Source organism: Sinocyclocheilus grahami, unplaced genomic scaffold, assembly GCF_001515645.1.
Source record: "Sinocyclocheilus grahami isolate Dianchi unplaced genomic scaffold, SAMN03320097.WGS_v1.1 scaffold524.1, whole genome shotgun sequence".
NCBI lineage: Eukaryota > Metazoa > Chordata > Actinopteri > Cypriniformes > Cyprinidae > Sinocyclocheilus > Sinocyclocheilus grahami.
In genome coordinates, this window is record NW_015505703.1 from 728,642 (window position 1) to 743,529 (window position 14,888).

Genomic DNA, 14,888 nt, shown 5'->3' on the forward strand with positions numbered 1-14,888 from the left:
CTTACTGGTATGGCCCACAGCCCAATAGTCTCTCAGATGATCTTCCTTCATGGCTTGTGATTGAACAGGATTCTTCAAACTCGTTTCTCTCCTCATTGCTATTTGCAACCCCAGAGACATCTAAAGCTGCAGTAGGATCCCACTTTATGATTAGTAATTCTCTTAGGATATGGTGTCAGATCAGCAAGACATTTAAACTGCCAAATACCTCTTTGTTTGCTCGTAACCATGCCTTTAAACCTTCACTTTTAGATCCAGTGTTCACAGGTTTGGCTAGAAAAGGAATTCTCTCCTTGTGAGATTTATATATGGACAAAAGTTTTGCTACATTTTCTCAGCTAAAAGATAAGTATGATCTTCCTGCTTCATACTTTTTCAGATACCTACAAATTAGAAATTATGTTCGTTCCACAATGCCAAATTTTGAAACATTATCGGCTGATAATGAATTACACAAATTGCTTACTTGCACCCCCAATACCCCAAAGTTAATCACAAAATTTGTAGATATCTTTACAATTCAGTTAGATATCTCTACTAATCATATGAAAAATGATTGGGAAAATGAATTGAATATTCAGGTTTCTGAGGAGGACTGGGCAAAATGTCTTAAAAATATATACATCTGCTCTATTAATGCCAGACACCAGCTTATTCAGTACAAGGTGCTGCATAGATTACATTATTCAAGGGTCAAACTAAACACTTTCTATTCTACTATTTCCCCTCTCTGCAATAAGTGCAAATCTGCGGAGGGTTCTCTTGGTCATCTTTTCTGGGCATGCCCAAAACTCTGTGAATTTTGGTCAGAAGTTTTTCAAGTTCTCTCTGATGCTTATGCATGTGAGCTTCCTTTAGATCCTGCGACTGCTAATCTTGGCTGGTCAAGAAAATCTATTCTTTGCGTGTGGAAGAAAAAGTCGAAGCCACTATTCAAAACTTGGTTGTCAGAACTCTCCTCCACCCTGCATGTGGAAAGACTTAGATATAGTATTTCTGGAAATATAGATCAGTTTGATGCTTCCTGGAGGCCTCTTTTCAATCACCTGTTAAAAACTTTTAATAACGGCGATACTATTTGAAATTTTCTTTTCTTTTCTTGTAATTGCTATTTTCTTTCATTTCCGTATCAATCTTAATATGTTCAGATTTTTTTCTCTCTAAATTTCATTTCAATATTTGACTTTTTCTTTTCCTCTATGTCAAAACTAGCGACAATGTTGACACTGTTGCAAATCTGTTCGCTTTCTGTTACTATGGTAATTTTCCTTAAGTAATGCCCTTGTGAGGTAAAAAGGCCTAGTTTGTTACCTATTATTTTTATTATTTTATAATTGTTATTATTACAATATTATTTCATCTTGTCTATGATGTCATATTGTGCAAAAAGTTGCTTTGAACCCCTTTGCCTCTACTTGGTGATGTGGTTATCTGCTAAACTGAATTTAATTGAAGGAGTTTTTTTTTTTTTTTAGTTTTTTTTCTTTTTTCTTTCTTCTTGTAAAAAAAACAAAACAATTATTTTTCATTATTTTTGATCCATCTCTATGGACTCTATGGACTCTAAGGGAGTGCCATTCAAGTCAATGGGAGAGACTCGGACACAGGCCCGATTTCAGCCTCACACTCAGCCGTACTTAAAAGGCTTAGAAAGCAGCTAGGAGCCCCACAATTTGGGGGCCAATTCAGGGACTTCTGATGGTAAATACTGCAAAGTTTCGAGGCCCTATGACCTGTCGTCTCCGAACGGGAAACGTCCCACTCGCCAACTAATCGTGTAGCAGTTTGGCATTCACGCGGTCCCTTTTTTGAACTTTTGACCCCTAAAGGAGGTCGTAGGGTCATCAAACATTTCCGCCCGCTCAAGGGGCCTGTGACAATACGCAAATGGCGCACTCGGATCGATCGGACATATCTAAGCCGTGTCCACAAAGTTACTGTGGTAAACCCTTTCAAATAGACTGAGAGTGGGATTTTTTTAGAAGGGTCCCAGAAGCCCCAAATTGCACACGAGGCAGCGTCAGGGGCCCCTGAGCAATGTACCTTCATTATTTTTGATCCATCTCCCTCTCTGCCATTCAAGTCAATGGGAGAAACTCAGATGCAGGCCTGATTTCAGCCCCACACTCCCAAGACTTTTTAGTATGGCTATACTAAAAAGTCTTAGAAAGCAGCTAGGGGACCCAAACTGAACGGGGGACGTCCCACTCGCCAACTAATCATGTAACAGTTTAGAGGACGTGGGTCCCTTTTTTGACCTTTTGACCCTTAAACGGCGTTGTAGGGTCACGGAACTTTGTATGGCATTCAATGGGGTCCCTACGAGTCACCGACAGCGAATTCAGGTCGATCGGACCTTTCTGAGCCGTGTCCGCAAAACTACTATGGTAAGCCTATTGAAATAAGTTGCACGTGGGATTTTCTTAGAAGTGTGTGGGCATGCCCAAATTCGACAAGGGAGTCAGGGTACACCCCGGAGCGCTGTACAGAAAGCGCAGGTCGATCGGAGGAACTTTGCTCGGATGTCACAAACCGGCTGGCGTGTGCCCCGTCACATTTTCAGGCCAAGTCATCTCTAGACTGTAGTGGTTCAAAGGGGGGGCCCTTCAGGGCCCTCAGCACAGTGGGCAGATCCCATGAAGGGACAGTTAGCGCCCTTCAAGAAGCGGACAACCGCGCTATTCCTACCCACCGATTGACCCGCAATAGGGGCATGAGAGGCCGCCATAGCCGCTACATAAACCTTGAGAGTGGATGGGGAGCGTCCCTTATCCAGCAGCTCTTGCAAGAATGACAACAGCACTGACAGATCGGAAGTAGAAAGGTCTAGATTTAGGTACCAAGTGGAGAACATAGACCACTTAAGGGCGTAGAGGCATCTCATCGACATGGCTCTAGCCTCCAAAATCATGTTTAAATCTCGCTCTGGGAGGCTTGAAGGATGCCGTTGAGCAGCCAGAGGTGTAGGGCCCACAAATCGGGTCAAGGGTGCCATATTGTCCCGTCCGCTTGATAGAGGAGATCTCGTCTCAATGAAATGGGCCAAGGGGCCGCTACCAACAGCTGAGTTAGCTCTGATAGTCACAGTTGGTTCTTCCAGAGAGGGGCCACCAGGAGAACCTTGTGTCTTTGTTCCCTGATTTGCCTGATTACCTGTGGCATAAAGAAGGAGGTTGGGCCAATCACGTCTGCGGATGGAGTGTCCACTCCTCTGAGGGGACTTTGCTCCTTGATGACATGTCCGCTCCTTGATTCAATTTGCCCGGTATATGCACCACTCTCAGCGAGCACAGGTTGAGTTGAGCCCATTCCAGAAGGCGCTCTACAAGAATGAAGAGGTACGAGGAGAGGCCTCCTCGGCAATTCATGAAGGACACCACCGACATGTTGTCCAATCAGATTAGCACATGGTGCCCCTTTAGGACTGGCAGGAAGAACTGACAGGCTCGACACACTGCTAGCATTTCCAAGCATTTGATGTGGAAGCCTTTTTCTGCCTTCGACCAATGGCCAAAAGTCGGTATGCCCTCGCACAGCACCCCCCAACCTGCGTTGGAGGCATCTGTCGTGACAACTTTTCTCCTGCAAACCATTCCCATGGCCACGCCCTGTTCCATCCAGTGAGAGTTCTTTGACGGGGCCAGGGCTGTTATACAGGCCTGGTTCACCCTGATATGTAGGCGTCCGTGACGCCACGCATGGGATGGAACCCGCAGTTTCAGCCAGCAGCAAGACCCTTGCACCTCCGTGAAGTTGGCCCCCCACCCAACGCAAAACGTCGCAAAAATAGTCTCAATCGTTTGTGCTCAGTTTTGTGCTGTAAAAATTTTCGTTTGTGCTACTTTAGTTTGTTAGATATAAAATATTTATTTAAAGGTCATTCTCAGGTCACTCAGCCCCCCCACATGCTCCAAATTCACCCCAAATGGTCTCGTTTGTTTGTGCTTCGTTTGTGCTGGTTTGTGCCAGTAAAATTTTGTTTGTGCTACTTTGTTTTTTAAAATATTAAACATTATATTTTAGGCGATGATGTCACCAGCCCCCCTGCATGCTTCAAACTCGCCCAAAATAGTCTCAATCGTTAGTGCTTCGTTTGTGCTGGTTTGTGCTGTAACAATTTTCGTTGGTGCTGCTTCAGTTTTTAAAATATTAGACATTGAATTTTAAGGTCGATGATGTCACCAACAGTGTTGGGGAAAGTTACTTTTAAAAGTAGTGCATTACAATATTGCGTTCCAACCCCCCACATGCTCCAAATTTACCCCAAATACCTGTGTTTGTTTGTGATCCGTTTCTGCTGGTTTGTGCCGTAAAAAAATAATTTGTGCTGCTTTGGTTTTTAAAATAGTAGACATTACATTAAAGGCAATGATGTCACCCGCCCCCAACATGCTCCAAACTCACCCAAAATAGTCTCAATCGTTAGTGCTTCGTTTGTGCTGGTTTGTGCAGGTAAAAGTTTTGTTTGTGCTGCTTTGGTTTTTAAAATAGTAGACATTACATTAAAGGCAATGATGTCACCCGCCCCCAACATGCTCCAAACTCACCCAAAATAGTCTCAATCGTTAGTGCTTCGTTTGTGCTGGTTTGTGCCGTAACAGTTTTTGTTTGTGCTGCTTCAGTTTTTAAAATATTAAACATAAAATTTTAGGCGATGACGTCACCAGCCCTCCTACACGCTCCAAACTCACCCAAAATAGTCTCAATCATTTGTGCTTCGTTTGTGCTGGTTTGTGCCGGGTAGAAATTTCGTTTTTACGGCTGTGTTTTTTAAAAACTATACAGTTAAAGTAACAAGGTAAGATCCAAGCGGATCCTAGTTAAGTTACCTATCGACTGTTTCCAACTTATAACAGACACAGCGGATCACAGGATAAGTGGAATGTAACCAACTCCAAGGTAAATGTTTTTACTTGTTACTGTGTGTCATTACGTGAATAACAGTATATGTCATAAATAGACGCACCATAATATGTTTGCTGTATCTCTGTGTTTATACATACATAAGCTATATGTGTTTGTGTATTATATGCATGTATGTATGTGGAAACTCATGACTCAATGAATTGTCAAAATTATTTTACTTGTGAAACTGTATTAAAGTGTACTATCGAACATCCATTAACACAAATAATGGACCTTTAAAAACTTAAACTTAAAAACACATAATACTGACAAGCCATGCCACACTGTCTGTCTTCAAACCAAAAGTGCCACACAGAATAATAGATTTAAGTGCAAACTCCATCAAGCCTGACTTCCAGAAGAGCAGAAACAACTTCTCCAAACAGGAGTAGGAAAACATGTGTGTGTGGCTTACAACAAAAATACTTGTGAGATTACATGTAAACAGTGCAATGAATCTTTTGTGTATAACACTGCATGTGGGCATATTTTGCTTTTTTCTGACACTCCTGTCACTCCACTTCTCAAGTCATCATACATCTCCCAGACACATGGAAACCTCCTGCAGTAGGCCACATAATGTCCAAGAGCATCCTGGATTAAGCCTCCTTTGAAAGCAAATACTGCCCTTAAAGTAAATCTCTTTCATTGGAGCATCAGATTGGAGGGAAATTTACTCAAAGGAAATTCTATGGAGTTGCTTCCCAGGTCAGTGTCAATCCACAGAAGTTCTCCCAGACTGTAACTGAGAGAAACTTTCCCTGCACAGAGTACTTTTCCTGATGTAGAGTCTGTCTTGAATGCAGAGGGACACTGTGATGGACTTTGGATTGGCCTGAGACAGGGGGACTCCGGAAGGTTAAGGCCTTCTTCCACTGCGGTCTGACGATAAGCGATGCCAGAAGCCTGCAATACAGCAACAGAAGTACAAACAAATGGTATTTCCCTTGTGACTTGTGTGCTGTGACTGCAATACTGTGAGGAGCACTGTTTTGTGAAGTAAACATATGCATGTTTTGTCACTGATTTTTCAATGATAGTGGAGATGTGGCACTATGCGTCGATTTGGAGAGCACCAGACTTAAGTTGGACAGGTTTGAATATTCCACTCAGCAGCTCTGCCCTCGCTATGTAGGCCTGTGCATTCAGACCCTTTGTTGTGATGGTTTCCATTAGCTGGAGGAGGTTGTTGGAGTCCTCACCACAAACAAAATTTGCAAAGGTGACACTATCACAGAAAGCACAACATAAGCATTGATAAAAAGCTTCAAATGCACATGTGTTCAGCACAGACATTGTTTATCAGGCGAGTTTAAATTTCCATTTTTCAACAGTTCCACTTTCAGTCTTTTCCCCCTCACAGATGGATCTGCATGGTGCCATTCAGGATAAGGAGAGAGGTATGAATTCCTCTTTCTCTTTTTGGGTGGAAGAGCTAAGCCTCTCCAGTTTTCAACAGGGTCTTCATCTGTTGGATGGATGTTTGTGACAATGTCAGACTTCCCAGAACAGGAAGCATCCATTTCTGGTTTTACACCTACACTGCAAGTTATGGTTGGTAGAGGATTGGCTTCTTTGACTATCACTGTTGCAACAGCTGCATCTTCTTCACCTTTTTCTTTACTTTTTGTTTTGCAGAACAAATGCGCATGTTGCCTTCAATGAAGTACAGATGTCGAGCAATGAATCGATCCACCCGAATCGGCAAGTTTTCATGCTTGAAAAGGCCATGTTTAATGTTTTTGAACTCTGCTTCAACATTGGCTGAACTTGCGATGATATTGGTGCTTCGGAACTGAGGGATCCTTACTGCTGTCCAGAGTGGTAAGTAGCTTGCAAACCAGATTATATTGGGAATAATCTCAGGGAGGAAGTGCATATTATCATGATCTCCATTAGCCACAGCAAGTGACCTGCTTTCCTCACATATTTCTGTCACCCACTGCCATAGGTCTGTCTGCGTTTGGTCACCCACCCACTGCGTTTGATCAGCTTTTTCCAGGTCCTCACCCTCTGCATCTGGAATGATGACACACTCTTCTGCAATTCGGGCTTTCAGGTATTTCTTGCACCTTTCTGATATGAGGGGGACTCCAGAGCTGTTGCCCTCTGTTTCACTGAGAGCCACAACAGCAATACTGCGTAGTAGCTCCCTAGCATTGTCCATGGATTGTGACTTAAGAAGCTGTGCCATTGACCTCACAAAGAAATCTTTAATGCGATGTGCTTTTTTCTTCAAGCAGTCCCACTGGCAGATCATCTTGATGCAGTGTGTAACATCAACGCGAACAAAACAAGGTGGCACTTTTGCAGACTGATTACCAAGTAAGACGCCACAACACACATTGATGTAGGTCTTCAGATTAGGATGAGAAGTAAAAGCTTTAACCAAAGCTCTGAGCAAAGCCAGTGAAAAGTCACTTACAACCTCTTTTGGAGTTGGTGCACCTGCACGTATCCATTCTGTCAGTCAATGTGTTATTACATTAACATCATGTCTCTCTGACAGCATTTGCACGACTGGGACACTTGAGCTCTCATTACCTGCCAGAACGCCCTGATATAAGAAGACATGGCCAGACATGCCGTTTGGTCTCTGTAGTTTCCTCACTACTGAGCCAGTTGCATCAAAACTCACAGTGGGGTTAGTAGATGTCTTTGATAATGACTTGTACATATACATTTGTGTTTGACTCCAATAGTGACTGAAAAACTTGTCCAATCCAATGTCTTTAATGCTACCACTGTGAGGTGCGCTGTATTTAACATCTGCAGTGACAAAATAGGATCCTTGTCATCTAATTCTAAGGCATTTCTCTCTTGCATTGCTTTGCGCAGGGTGGCCAAAATAGGCTGATGGCTTGGCTCAGGATCTCCAAAATCCATCAGCTTTGTTGCCTCCGATGCTCTCCATACATGGGGTTCCATTCTACCCTCCACAGTTCTTTGGATATCTGCACACGCAAGTTACCAGACATCGGACGCTTGGAACAGCCAGTGTGCAGGGAGTCATCTGTGTTCTTAATGAAACACTTTAGCACCATTGGGCTGTTCATTTCAGGCTCTCTGTCACATTTTATGTGAATGTGGCCATGACACTCCTTACACTTGCCTCTGATTTCTATATATTTCTCTGTGGCTGATGGATAGACCTTGGCTCTTTTAAAGGCAGATGTGCAGGGGCTTTTCACTTCTTGCCAAATGTGATGATTTATCACATGCGTCCAGATGCCAGGCTTCTAAATTGTGTATTCCCTTTTTTGTGTTTTAGATAACTTGTTTTTGTATTGAACTGTTTGAGGCATAAATTCGATCCATCTCTGAAATAGAACTTCAAGATCAAAAGTCCAGCAATCTTTTGGTCTGGGGGAAAGGGACCCTGGCTCAAAATCAGTGTCATCACTACTGCCACTTGTTTCATTATCACTTTCATGAGTAAACCCTAAAGCAGTCCAGATGTTGTGTCTGTTTAATTTAACAAAAGTGTACAGAGCCTTTGTGACGATCTTGTTCTCTAGCTGCTTACTAAGCTCTGTCCAGATGTTCTGATTAGGAGTAGCTATGTCGCCATTTTTGACTATGGCCTCTTTTGATGAATACAGGACTGTGAAAATGGAATCCCTGTCGACTGCTGGTTTCTTGGGCATCTGGCATAAGCAAAACATAATTACTCACTTAAATAATACTGACTCCAAAAATGTCATGTATAGCATAAACCTGCATTACTGTATTGGTCCAAATATAAGGATAATATAGTAATAATATATAAGGATGTTATATCTTATATTACTAACAATACAGTAATGTTGATCCCTAAATGCACAACAAAAGTGTCACCTCGTGGTGGGAATTAAGTGTATCAGATGATACTCTTTGTAAATAAGTTCAATCTGGTGAGAACAAAAGCATTGAAGTTAGTTACATAAAGGTACGACTTGATGGCGCTCGCGCACAAAAACATTTTAAGTGAGAGAAAGTGACAGAAAAAGAGTCTGACAGCAGATGAATATTGAGATGCTTTTAATAAACACCACAACGACTACAAAAAGCATTGATAAAAAGTTGTTGTTCTATTAAAACATCACTACAATCCAACAATTTGGTAAGAAATTGAATAAGCGAGGAATCCTAAATAAAAGCAAAATAAAAAGCAGCACAAACGAAAATTGTTACGGCACAAACCAGCACAAACGAAGCACTAACGATTGAGACTATGTTGGGTGAGTTTGGAGCATGTAGGGGGGGTGGTGACGTCATCACCTAAAATATAATGTTTAATATTTTAAAAACCAAAGCAACACAAACTAAACTTTTACCTGCACAAACCAGCACTAACTAAGTACTAACGATTGAGACTATTTGGGGTGAATTTGGATCATGTGGGGGGGCTGAGTGACCTGCGAATGACCTTTAAATAAATATTTTATATCTAACAAATGAAAATTTTTACAGCACAAACGGAGCACAAACGATTGAGACTATTTTGCCGACGTTTTGCATTGGGCGGGGGGCCAACTTCACGAAGGTGACCCTTGCTGTTCTTGCTGCCACATACGAAGCAGACCCAGCTGTAGCGTTGGCGATGCTGCGGCCATGAGGCCCAGCATCCTCTGAAACGTTTTGAGAGGGTGAGTGGCACCGATCTCGAAGGAGGCCGCCAGTTTCCGTATGGCCAGAGCCCATTCTGGCGCAACTAGAGCTCTCATTTGAGCTAAGTCAAAAAAATTTCCCAGGAACAATATTTGCTGGCTGGGGAACAACGTGCTTTTGGAGAATTTGACCCTGAGTCCCAGGCGCTCTAGGTGGCTGAGAAGGAGGGTCCTCTGTGATATTAATTCTGCCTCCAACACTATTTTTGCGACGTTTTGCATTGGGCGGGGGGCCAACTTCACGAAGGTGACCCTTGCTGTTCTTGCTGCCACATACGAAGCAGACCCAGCTGTAGCGTTGGCGATGCTGCGGCCATGAGGCCCAGCATCCTCTGAAACGTTTTGAGAGGGTGAGTGGCACCGATCTCGAAGGAGGCCGCCAGTTTCCGTATGGCCAGAGCCCATTCTGGCGCAACTAGAGCTCTCATTTGAGCTAAGTCAAAAAAATTTCCCAGGAACAATATTTGCTGGCTGGGGAACAACGTGCTTTTGGAGAATTTGACCCTGAGTCCCAGGCGCTCTAGGTGGCTGAGAAGGAGGGTCCTCTGTGATATTAATTCTGCCTCCAACTGAGCCAGCACGAGTCAGTCGTCGAGGTAGTTGAGAATGCGGATTCCCATCTGTCTCAGAGGGGAAAGAGCCACGTCCATGCACTTCGTAAAAGTGCGGGGAGCCAGAGACAGCCCGAAGGGAAGGACCGTGTATTGATAAGCCACTCCCTCGAAGGCGAATCTCAAGAATCGTCTGTGATGGGGGGCTATCTGGATGTGAAAGTATGCATCCTTCAGGTTCTGTTTTATTATATCGTTTTATTATCCCCATGACCCATCTCGACACTCCTGCCCCCATCTCGATGGCCTGCCAGGCCTCGGCCTATGTGGCGAGGGGTTAGATTAACTCAACTGACTGGCCGCACGTGGGCAGAATACTCGTGAGAAATGGAAGAGGAATTTTGCTCTCTTTTTGAAAATGTTTGTGTTTTATTTTTCCCACTATAACAGCGGCTGGTTGCTTGGGCGCTTGAATGGGGCCAGTGTTCGCAACAAACACATTTCCCTCTGTACCCAGGGTTGAACGGGGTGCTAGGAGGTTTAAGAGAGGCTGCTTGGTAGGTGGTCCGGCTGTAGCGATCCGGGTCCAACGCTATCTTGGTTCGGGGTCCCTGGCACTTAGCGGGAGCGCCCTCGTGTCTGCTGAGTCTTAGCAGGCTGAACGGCTGAGGCGGCAGGTGCTGGCTTCACGGGGCTGCTGAGTCGGTGTAGACTTAGGGTGACTAGAGGCAGCGGCGGAGCTGGAGCGCTTTGGCAGGAAATGTCGCATAGCTTGGGACGGTTTCTGTGCCTCCGTGAAGCGCTCTGCGAATCTTTCGACTGCCGGTCCGAAGAGGCTTTTGGGGGATATCGGAGTGTCAAGGAAGTGGACCTTATCCGCATCCTTGATTTTCATTAGCGTCAGCCATAAATTCCGCTCAAGCACCACAAGGCTTGCCATCGACCTCCCGATCGCCTGAGCAGTGGTCTTGGTGGAATGTAGAACCAGGTCAGTTGCACTCCTCAGCTCCCTGAGGATCGCGGGGTCCAGGCCAGACTCATCTGTGGAGGGCAAGGATCTTGGCCTGAAAGACCTGGAGGACCACCATTGAATGTAGTGCCGAAGCCGCCTGTCCAGCAGAAGAGTAGGCGCGTCCAGCGAGAGCTGAAGTGGTCCTACATGGCTTGGACGGATGAACGGCCTTTGCTCTCCAGCCGATAGCTGTGGGCAGGCAGAGGTGCGCGGCCACTGACTCGTCCAGGGGAGGCAGCTTGTCATACCCCTTTTCTTCAGTGCCGTCGATAGAGGTGAGAGCGGATGAAGCGGGCGTACGGAGGCGGGCGGAGTAGGGAGCACGCCATGATCTGGTGAGCTTGTCGTGGACCTCCAGGAAGAATGGAGAGGAATGCTGACAAGGGGCCTGATGACGCCCCTGCAGGAACCACTCGTCCAGACGGCTCCGAGAGGGCTCCTCTGGTGGAGACCACTCTAAACCCAACTCTTCGACCGCTTTCGAGAGGATACGGAGAAGCTTGGCATCCATCCCGTCTTTGGTGGCGCTGGGCGTGGACGATAGCAATGGGGTGGGTTCGGTACTGAGCCTCTGCGTCCCTAGGCTGTCAATGACATGCTGTCATCGGGCAGCTCGTCTTCACTACCCCCAAACAAGACCAGATCGCTTGCGCCAGTAGAGGGACGCTGGTCAGATTGAGAGAAGAGGACGGGTGAACTCTCTCTCTGAGGCGAGGGCGAGGCACGCGGGATCTGGGCCGGCGTGAGCTCGCTCGCAGCAGGAAGCTCGAGTCCTCTGCCCCACTGTTTTTTCCTCACAGGTCCCTGGGAGGAAGAAAACAGGAGGACGCAAGGGGTGGAGTCGCTCTCTGAAAAGAAAGCGATCCGCGAGCATAGAGAGGCGAGACTGAAGTTCTCGCAGTGAGAACAATCAGTTGTCGTGAGCGCAGCTGCCACGTGGAATTTGCCCAAGCAGGAAACGCACTCCGTGTGGCCATCATCGGCGTGCAGGGGAGACCCGCACGAACCGCAGTAACAGCGCGGCATTTGCAGCAACACCAAGCTCTTTTAGTAAGCTCTTCGGAATCAGCGTAGAAGAAATCTGAGAATCCTGTGGTGAACGCCTGTTTATATAGCCAGATGACCCCACCCATTCTGGCAGGCTCTGGCGGGCTTTGTCGCCATAGGCTTGTGCAGCTCCGCTGCCGAGCCTTTGATTTGTTTTTTATACACTGCCCGAACCAATGGCCATGCATTTTCACTGCGTGATTGAAAAGGCTTCAGTTCAGGGAAAAAAAGGCTTTTTCCCATAGCGTCTTTAGCAGACACAGTACGAGTGAAGTATCGATAGGGAACTTACGTTAGCGCTTTAAGCAGTAGAAGCTTAGGTTAGCGCTTCTGTGAACAGTAACACTAGGTTAGTGCCACTAAGCAAATGAAGAGAATGCAAGCCCACATATGCTGAAAACCTTTCTCTGTAAGAGAAAGTTGGTTTATGCAATGTTAAGACTAAAGCTTGCCCACATGAAATATGTTTCTACTATATGAAATGAATTGTTATTTGCAATGCAAAAAGACAGGTTTTAATGTGTTAGGAGTTTTGGTAACACATTATTTTAAGGACGAATTCTCACTCTTAATTAGTTGCTTGTTAGCATGCATATTACTAGCATATTGGCTGTTTATTAGTACTTATAAAGCACATAATTATACCTTATTCTGCATGACCGTATTGTAGATCCCTTAATCCACCCCTTACCTAAACTTAACAACTAACTATTAATAAGCAGCAAATTAGGAGTTTGTTCAAGGGAAACTTTCTTTCTCTGTAAGAGAAAGTTGGTTTATGCAATGTTAAGACTAAAGCTTGTCCACATGAAAGATGTTTCGAACATATGAAATGAAATGTTATTTGCAATGCAGAAAGACAGATTTTAATGTGTTAGGAGTTTTATGCTCATGAAGTTAGAAGTTTTATATCACAAGAAGCTTAGTTTAGTGCTTCTGTGAACAGTAACACTATGTTAGTGTAGCATCTGCTTAAAATAATGGATGATCATTGGGGTTTTATGTCTTAGAGAACCCTTTTAGCCTTTTGACATTTGCATATAAATTACAGACATGGCCCCACATTCTACATTTATATGGGTGCTAAATTGCCAATGGTTCCCCCCACTATCAAGGAGATGCTAAACAGTTTCACCACTCTCGTCTCCCCATCGAACTTCAAACACATTCCAAAGAGACGTAAATGATCCCCAGTGCCAGGCGTTGGTGCCTGGCACTGGCCTGGCTGACCAGCAAACTACACCATGCTCACATAACACACACACATAAAGACATTTTCTTTATTTAGACTATAATCAATCAGTTACAAATGTATCTGGTATATGCATGTGTTGTCTGTATGTTTCCCTATTATATTAGCCTAGTTACCACTCGTTATTTGTATTAGTTAAGATCTAAATGCTTATATTCAGGTGTATGAATGTATCTCTGGTTTAATATCTTCTAGATGTTTCTTTCTTGGTATCAAAAAATGATCTGCTCTTTATTCCTCAAACAATGATGTACACTATGTAATAATTTTACTTAGTTGTAAGGGAATTAATCATTATTAATTCATTCAGGTTTATTTCTAGCTCAGGTTTTAAAAGAACTCGATCTGAGAATTCGAGGTCCGCCTGATCAAAACTGACTTTGACTTTCAATAGTTTATACTTTTATCAGCTACTCGGCCAGCGAGAAGTTGATGTCAGTGTATATTACCAATTGAATATGTAAATTTTGTATTCTCCCTGGCCACGGGTGAAATACAGTTATGATAATTTGTCAGCTCTTGAAAGAGAGGTAATTATTATGAGTAAGCTACGAGCTAAGGTAGCAAGCAAGGATCTTTTTGGCAATAGAATTGACATCAAATTATATGACACCAGACAATTGAGTATTTATAAATGAAACATGAAATTTATTGGCTATTCTAGATCACATAAACTTAAGCTAAAACACACAAACATACAGTTCAGAGGAAGGAAAGTCTGTTAACGGAGTTCTGAGTTTCATAGTTCTACCTCGTTTTCACGAGGGATGGGAATTCACCTTAAGAATTCACAGAGCAACGAATCTAAATTCACCAGTTCAGCAGATTAGAGAATTGTTGTTTACTTGCGTTCCGCTGGTTGAGAGCTGAGGTGACTCCGCGGTTGCTTCCTGGAGGTCTTTGAGGGAAACCCCGTCACTGACTGGTCGGTGACGTCAGGATGACGTCCTTTGGGAAACCCCTCGTTGGTCTGTGATGAAGCAGAGGCGCCAGCAATCTGCTGAGAGTCTTAGTGTGCAAGACTTTCAAGTTTGTTGACGATTTCAACGAAGTATCACTGAAGTGTTGAGTTTTAGATGGCTGGTCGCTTTGATGGTAAATGTGTGAGCACACGTATGGGCTCTAACACAGCGACAGGCCAGAGCAGGAGAGCAGCAAGCAAGCTAGCTAACAAGCTATGGATTCTGTTTGGCATTCGGGTTTTGCTCTGTGGCATAAGTCCGTCCCCTGACGCTGGCTTCCAATCGACTTCTTGCGGGGCGGAGTGTGCATACATTAACAAGAGGCTTTAATTCATCACATGAGGACACCCTCTATAAAGTTGATACGTCTATAAAGTCTCTCTTAAATGCCAATATTGTACATACTGTTCAAGTTTAGTTCATTTCAACCTTCTGCATTTCTCTTTTCCATTTGTTCAAGATTAAACTTCACATATTACACATTTTAATATCCTTATTTCCTAAAAAGGG

At 44.2% G+C, this 14,888-nt stretch overlaps 1 long non-coding RNA gene across 1 annotated transcript; it reads left to right on the top strand.

Annotated features, from left to right (window-relative positions):
- Positions 1-6,767: 6,767 nt before the first annotated feature.
- LOC107555082 (uncharacterized) lies at positions 6,768-7,502 on the top strand. Its single transcript, XR_001605132.1, has 3 exons — positions 6,768-6,964; positions 7,149-7,230; positions 7,415-7,502. It is a non-coding gene; the product is annotated as an uncharacterized lncRNA (long non-coding RNA).
- Positions 7,503-14,888: the final 7,386 nt, after the last annotated feature.